We start from the raw sequence: 7,354 nt of genomic DNA on the forward strand, positions 1-7,354 counted from the left end.
AGGGCTTAAATTTCAGATATTTTCATGGTTTTAAGTTATTTTCAGGATAAAGTGGGGTTTGCCCCGATAGATGGCCTTGCGCTATCCACCTCCAGCTCATATGCTACAAAAAAATTTTAAGCATGTAGGGACAGCTTAGGCAGACGACTTATGTTTAATCTTTAGATAAAAATGAAACTGCTCAGAGCCACTCTCTAGTGTAGACACGCTAAGGAGCAGGGAACCTAGATAAGTTATCAGTTAGAATGACAACATGTATATTAGCATTTTTAGTGTAATAAATACATCACCTTTTACGTTCTTAAAAAAAATCACAGTTAGAAAATGAATGATAAAGATCAGTACGACAGCATTCAAACTCTCTAAGGTGATGAGTTTTGCAGTTCATTTTTTATTGATCAATTTTTATCTTGTTCAATTTCAATTTTCTTCATTTCAATTTTATTCCATTGTTGACTATAAATCGTTTTTTGCAAAATCACACAGAACGCCAAGAATCAAGCGTCACATGCTCATATGTGTTAGTATCCGTTACCCCGGAGTTAATAATTCTATTCTGAGTTTGTGATAAGCTCTGGCTATTCTTTGCGCTCATTCGTATTCCTGTTTGTTTCTAAATTCTGTCATTGTGAATCATAAGCTGTTCTAAATTTTCAAAATTGCGTTTTCAAAATCAAACGTTTTTTCTGTCACCCAAAAGTGGATGACATGGTCTCTTTGAAAATTTGTCATCACTCACTTTGGACGACGCAGCAGTCAACATGTTAAGATTGAAAACCCCAGAAAGCTCATCCCGTCGACGCCCAAGACCATCGCGCGTAGCAATCGAACGATTCCCTTTCCTCGAATCGAATTCTTCAAACACAGAAGCCCTTTCAAACTATCGAATAAAATTCACCCACTCGTAGCTAGCACACTAGCACATGTGGCAGCGGTGCTGTCCTGCATGAATGAAGCATGTGACACAACACAGACGGGATTACTCGCCCACACACGACCTAGCAAGCGAATGAAAATGTAAACTTTATGGAGACGATGCCATTCAATCGGTGGATGAAGCATTGAACTTTATGATGCATTTTTTTGTGCCGTCCAGTAATCCTTCAATCATCTCGACAGCCGGCAAAGCTCTCGAAAATTAAAGATTTCCATTAAAAATTAAAGCACAAAAGCTGGTTGGATTAATGCGATAAAGCTATACGTTATGCCGATAAAGCTACATGTTGATAAAGGCATTTTCCTTACGACGTAAAAGAAACGAATAGAAAAATGGATAGAAAATTGGAAAAGACGAAACATAGTTTTATATTTTCATGACATGTTGTATATAAATTACCTTTGTTATATAAATTAACGCAAAATTGCATGAAACATCAGCATACTGGTTATAAAAGCTGGTATATATCAATAAAATTTCAATAGAATCTTATCTTAGAAAACTTACTTCTATATCCTCGTATGTTTTGAATGCAAGAATTGCGAATCCATCAATAATATCTTCCTCTAGAACAGGTGATGGCTCTTTCTCTTTGCGTTTCCGTCGCACAGGTGGGCGGTGTGGTTTATCTCTATTAACTGGACTACTATCTTCGTCGGCGCTATCATCTGGATTCCGATTACCGGTACCATCAGTGGATGCATCTTTGTCACGTTCAGCGATCATACGTTGGGCTCGCTCCCGTCGTTTATTGCGCTGCTTACTTTGTTTCATATGTATTTCCATGATTTTTGTTCAATCCCTTCGACACTGCATTATATGGAGTTTTGTAGCCTTGGTGACATAATCAGCAGCAACAGGTATGATATCAATCATAACGAATATGATTGAATGATGAAAATGACGAAGATAATATTGATAACAATTGCAAACAGTTTCAAATGATGCAACAACGGAGAGCATAAGAAGATGAAGAATTTATTAGAAACTTAGTTTGTTTCACGATAAACTTATCAAAGATAAATAGCAGTCAATTCAGTTATGTAGAAATAACATACACAATGTCGATTGCATTTGCCTATGTGTGTTCTAATACAACTTGTCAATATCGCACCAAAGAAATTTAAAGCAGAAAAAACACCAAAACGAAGTCATGTACCAAAACAATAATGTGTAAATGAGAAGTTAAGCTAAAAGGTAAGCGTAATTGAAAGGTAAAAGATAAAGGTAAATTGAACAAACTAATTTGTTATTTGCAAGAAAAGAAAATGTATGCTAGGGTTCACTCGTGTGTTGAAGTTTTTCACTTGTATACTGTAATCCAGGTAAAATAACAAAGCCACGTTAATACACACATATTCAAACAAAAATTGGATAGCAGATCACCTTCAAAGAGCACAGAGCCACGGGGAAAGCACAAAACAAGAACAGCATGCTGTAACAAAGGTAGAAAAAGGTCGTCAGTTAGTGAATCTATTTTCAATTTTCTTTTACAATTTTTTTCATCGATATTAACCAAACAAGGAAAATTAAACAAACAAACATATATATACATATATATATATATATATATATATATATATATATATATATATATATATATATATATATATATATATATATATATATATATATATATATAGATATATATATATATATATATATATATATATATATATATATATATATATATATAGATATATATATATATATATATATATATATATATATATATATATATATATATATATATATATATATACATATATAAATACATCTATATATATATATATATATATATATATATATATATATATATATATATATATATATATATATATATATATATATATATATACATACATATATATATATATATATGAATTCCTAACCCAAACCGTGCCTCGGGTGAAGGTACTAGAGATTAACAAAAACTATACTCCTCAATAATAGTTGACGGTATGTAGACTTTACGGGTGACATCCTCACTCCAGGTAACATTCGAAAGAACCATTCCCCTCAGGCTCTTTTCGTCGAGGGACTCCGCATGCCTATCCGCCGACTGTATGTTCATAAGGTCGTCACATGGAATAAGTGCGACTAGATCGGGCACTCTGAACCGTACTGCTCTGACATAGTTGTCAGTGGAAAATGTAAGGATGGCCTTAGGATCGTCGACTGTCAGACCTCCGGAGAAAAGTGCGTTCATTGTAAAAAAATTTAGCACGACGCCGCTTCTTGTTCCGTCCACCGCAATAAAGGCGGAACAAAAGTGGTCTGTAATCCAGCGTTCACACAATTCTTTTACGGCGCGTGTCCACCTATCGGACAGATTGAATGAGTTGCCCATCGGACCAGCTGTTGATACATCAATTGTCAAAAAATGTATGGAGTTCGCTTATTGGTTTGGTCCGAGTAATGGACACGCAAAACTTACGTGGTGCTCATTGCGCTCGTTTGTATATTTAGTTTTTCTATTTAGAAACAATTCTAAAAAATTTCAAATAAATATCTCCTTTTGCTTTGAAATAATAGTGTTATGGTAAATACAATCCGTTCAAAACTGTTTACATTTGAAACTGTCATCGAGACAGCTCCCCGTGTCCGACGAATGTCCGATAGCGTAGGTCCACGACTCTGGAAAACACAAATTGGTCGCTCATTCCTATTCACTCAATATTAGTCACTCATTTATCCAGCTTGGTCCGATAGGTGGACACGTACCATTACAGAGGTGACCGTAGAGTAGACAAATCAGTTCGACACCTTATCTCTGTTTGAAGATGATTATTCAGAGGTGCTAACCGGTCTGGGACCCCTTACGGGAGTCAAGAGATTGAGCAAAACCCCTCTGAAAAAGCCATCAAGAAACCGAAAAAGAAACCCTCTGGCCCATAAAAAATAAATTGACCATATCTTAGTATGATGATTCGTCTAGACGAATAAACATGTAAATGGCCATCATACTACAATGGAACTGTAGAAGTTTTATTGAAAAGGTAGATAATTTTAAAGTTCTAGTGGGCCTATACAATTGTGACGTAATGTCTCTCCGGTAACAGAGTACAGAAACCTCGTTGCCTTCATAAACGTGTGTTCTCTTGCTGTCAAACCAGAGCAGATAATCAAGCGAGGGCTTTTAAGAAACCGATCACTCTTTGCTGGGATCAAAAGTGTCAAGCGGCAGTTACATCAAAGAAGAGAGCTTTTCGCCTCTTCAGAAGCACCAATTTCTTTTACTTTTACCATCAGAATAGGGATCTAAGGAAAAAGTGTAAAAACTAGCTTAAAACCTAAAAGAGAGGATATTGGCGCAAATACGACAATAACTTGAGCCCCTCAACATCGCTTACCTCGCTTGGAAGCATGACAAAAAGGATGCGAAACAGCACGAAAACTTTCAGATGACAGGCTGAAACCATTTTCTGAGAAAGTTTGCCTGAACTTCGAACAAGCTCAGGCATTTAAACAAGATACGCCTGGTGGTTATCCCTCTAAGGACTCATTATTTACCATGGTAGAGCTCTCCCTTGCCCTACAATCTATTAACTATTTCTCTCCAGCACTGGACCAGATAAAGAACAAATTTCTCTATAATCTGAAATGGAATCCAGAATGGAGAGAGGTGAATGTCAGCATAGTCACCATCTAGAATCCTGACAAACAGTCATCAGAGCATGGAGCGTATCGCTCCATATTGATGCTTTCCTGTGATTAAATTATTGAAAAGATGGTCTTTTTTCGACTGGACAGCTGGCTCGAATCAGACGGCCTGCTGTTCGATACGCAATTTGATTTACGTAAAGGCAAGGGTACTAGGGTAATGTTTAGCGTTGCTCGTTTCGGAAATAGAGTTGGCACATGCTCGTGGTGAAATAACGACCTCAGTATTTCTCGACATACAAGGGGCTTTTGTCTCATTGTTGTAAACTCACTGCGCTAAAACCACAGCACGTGGGCCTCGGGATAGGAGATTGGTGATAGGATAGGTAATAGGCGGACGCATGTCTAACATCTAGTACGTAATTTACAAAGCTGAATAACTTTCTAAGAACAGTGCCTGGTTTCTGATGGGGTGCGCACCAGACAGATGTCATGCGACTTTATAACACAACGATACTGTCCGTCATGGAGTACGGTTGTATCTGCTGTCCCTTGAAATGATGTTGGGAATGATGCATACAATGTCCCTTGAAGTGATTTTCGGAATGATGCAGTTCAAACTACGTTTCGAATTTCTATCTCTTGGCCTTTTGATACGTACTTCAGTGCTACCTAGCGATACTTTTAAAGTGCTACCTAGCGCTCCGTCAGCTATAGATCGTGCCATTTTACCAGGGTTCTAAAGTTTGTTTTTCACTCTAGACACACCTCGTTGAATGAGAAAATTAAAATTATCTCTGATAATCTGCGATAAACGACTATTCTTAGCATTTTTGTGGTAAAGTATAGCCATCCTACAAATAATTTTTTTTTCTTACGGATCTCTCTCAAAGCAGGGTATCGGCTTTGACGTATGTAATACCAGCACAGAGGCAATCAGTAAACTTCGTCAGCCATGCTCAGTCTATAGTACGAAGCTCGCTGCATTCTTTTATGCCTTATTGTTAACTAGCTGATTAACCCGATTTCATTCGGGTCGACATTGTTTAAGGGATATTGTGGGTCCTTTTCGAATGCTCTTGTAATTCGTACTTCGATGTGTCTTTTCGTCTTTCTTTCTTTTAACTTCTAGTCTTTGTTCTTTTCCCCAATTCCTAGCATCATCTTTGAAGGTTTACTATTTCGTTGAATCCATCTTTCTTTGTTGCTTTTGAAACACGTTATAAAATTGGCTATACTATGCTTTTGTAAACTATCCTGAACTCATTTTTCAACAAATCTACTCTTTCGATCATTTAAGCTATTCAGGAAAGAATTTTATATCAAATAATCTCTTCTCATGTTGTTCCACAGCTCCCATTTCTCTACATATGTTTCGTTTCGTATGATTAAACCGTTTTTGGAAAGACTTCCTGTCTAATCTTTGGCCTCGTTCGCGTCATGGAATAGGTAAAAGCTTTTATTTATGCAAGGTGTTTTCCACATCCACCCTTTCGAAACATCCTTTGGATCATTTATAATTTCACGAATCCGTCATATCAATACCTCTACATAGCAATAAGGAAAAGTAACACGTTGCTCCATCCTAAACGTGCATGATGCTCAAAATATTCGTAGTTTTCTTTCGTTTACGCTTAATTCATTATTTATGCTGCCTGGAAACAATTTTCCCTTTTTTCTTTATTTTACACCTGTATTGCAGTTCCATTTTAAAACGCCATTCGCTATCGTAATCATTACTCTCTGTAAATTTAATTTGATTTTGTTTACTTCAACCATGTTTCCAACGCAACTCAACACAATTAAAAATGGAATCTTACTGGAAAAGCGCATAGCGTATTTTATATCTCTATGTCGAGGAATATTTTGCACATTTATATTTCGACATACTTTGAGAGAGCATGAGATGAATTTCTTAGTACAGTTTAGTGTCTAAACCAAAGGGTGAAGAGAAAAGAGTTGCAGGAAACTGAACTGCTTGTTGACGGCACTGCATTTTTGCGAATTTTTTTTATTCCGGAAATGACCATTCCTTTCCCCCTTCGTGATGTAAAAGTCTATCGTTTAAATGAAAAAAATAACTTTTATTTCGCTGAAAGTTTTTCGAATATTTCAGAAAGTGCGGATTGTAAGAGTTCATTTATGCCCTATTTCCGCAATGAGGAAGCTCATACTTTGCTACTTCTTGCATGGACTGTGTTTAAGCGAACACGCCAAGTTTTAATAAACTTAGACAACTAATGTTAATTTGAGCTTTTTTTTCAACATTCCGAAAGAGTGCTGTATGCCTATCCGTTTGCTCCTCACTGGGAAAGCTTTTGATGTGCTTGATCGTATTTTCCAACACTAAAGAAGGAGCTTGATTGGGAGCTCTTATTTTTTTTCGCCTAGGGAACAGAAACTCCACTGCGAAAAATTTTGAGTAAGAAGAGTCATCTTCTCCTATATTCAGCCGGATCGAACGTTATTGCTATGAAAGAATTATTTTGTTGGTAATACAGACAGGTAGTTCTTTAAAAACTCCTCTTTTTTCCCACCGGCGTGTATGAATCTTCGTCACACTACGCATAGTAAGATGCATTTGTACCATGTTTCAATCGAATAGGAAGCTATATATTTTTTTCAATATTTGTACTGTTTGGAGGAGGGGTACGGACAGCCATTTGGTCCTCGTTTGTAGAACTGAAATTTTGAAACTCTTTGTATTCGGTGCTAAAATTTGAATTGATTTCGACAACATTAGTGATCCTAAGTGGATATTTTCTGATGAAATAATATACTATTTCTCTCTTTAGCTCCAAACCGGGAATCTTA

Source organism: Anopheles nili, chromosome X, assembly GCF_943737925.1.
Source record: "Anopheles nili chromosome X, idAnoNiliSN_F5_01, whole genome shotgun sequence".
NCBI lineage: Eukaryota > Metazoa > Arthropoda > Insecta > Diptera > Culicidae > Anopheles > Anopheles nili.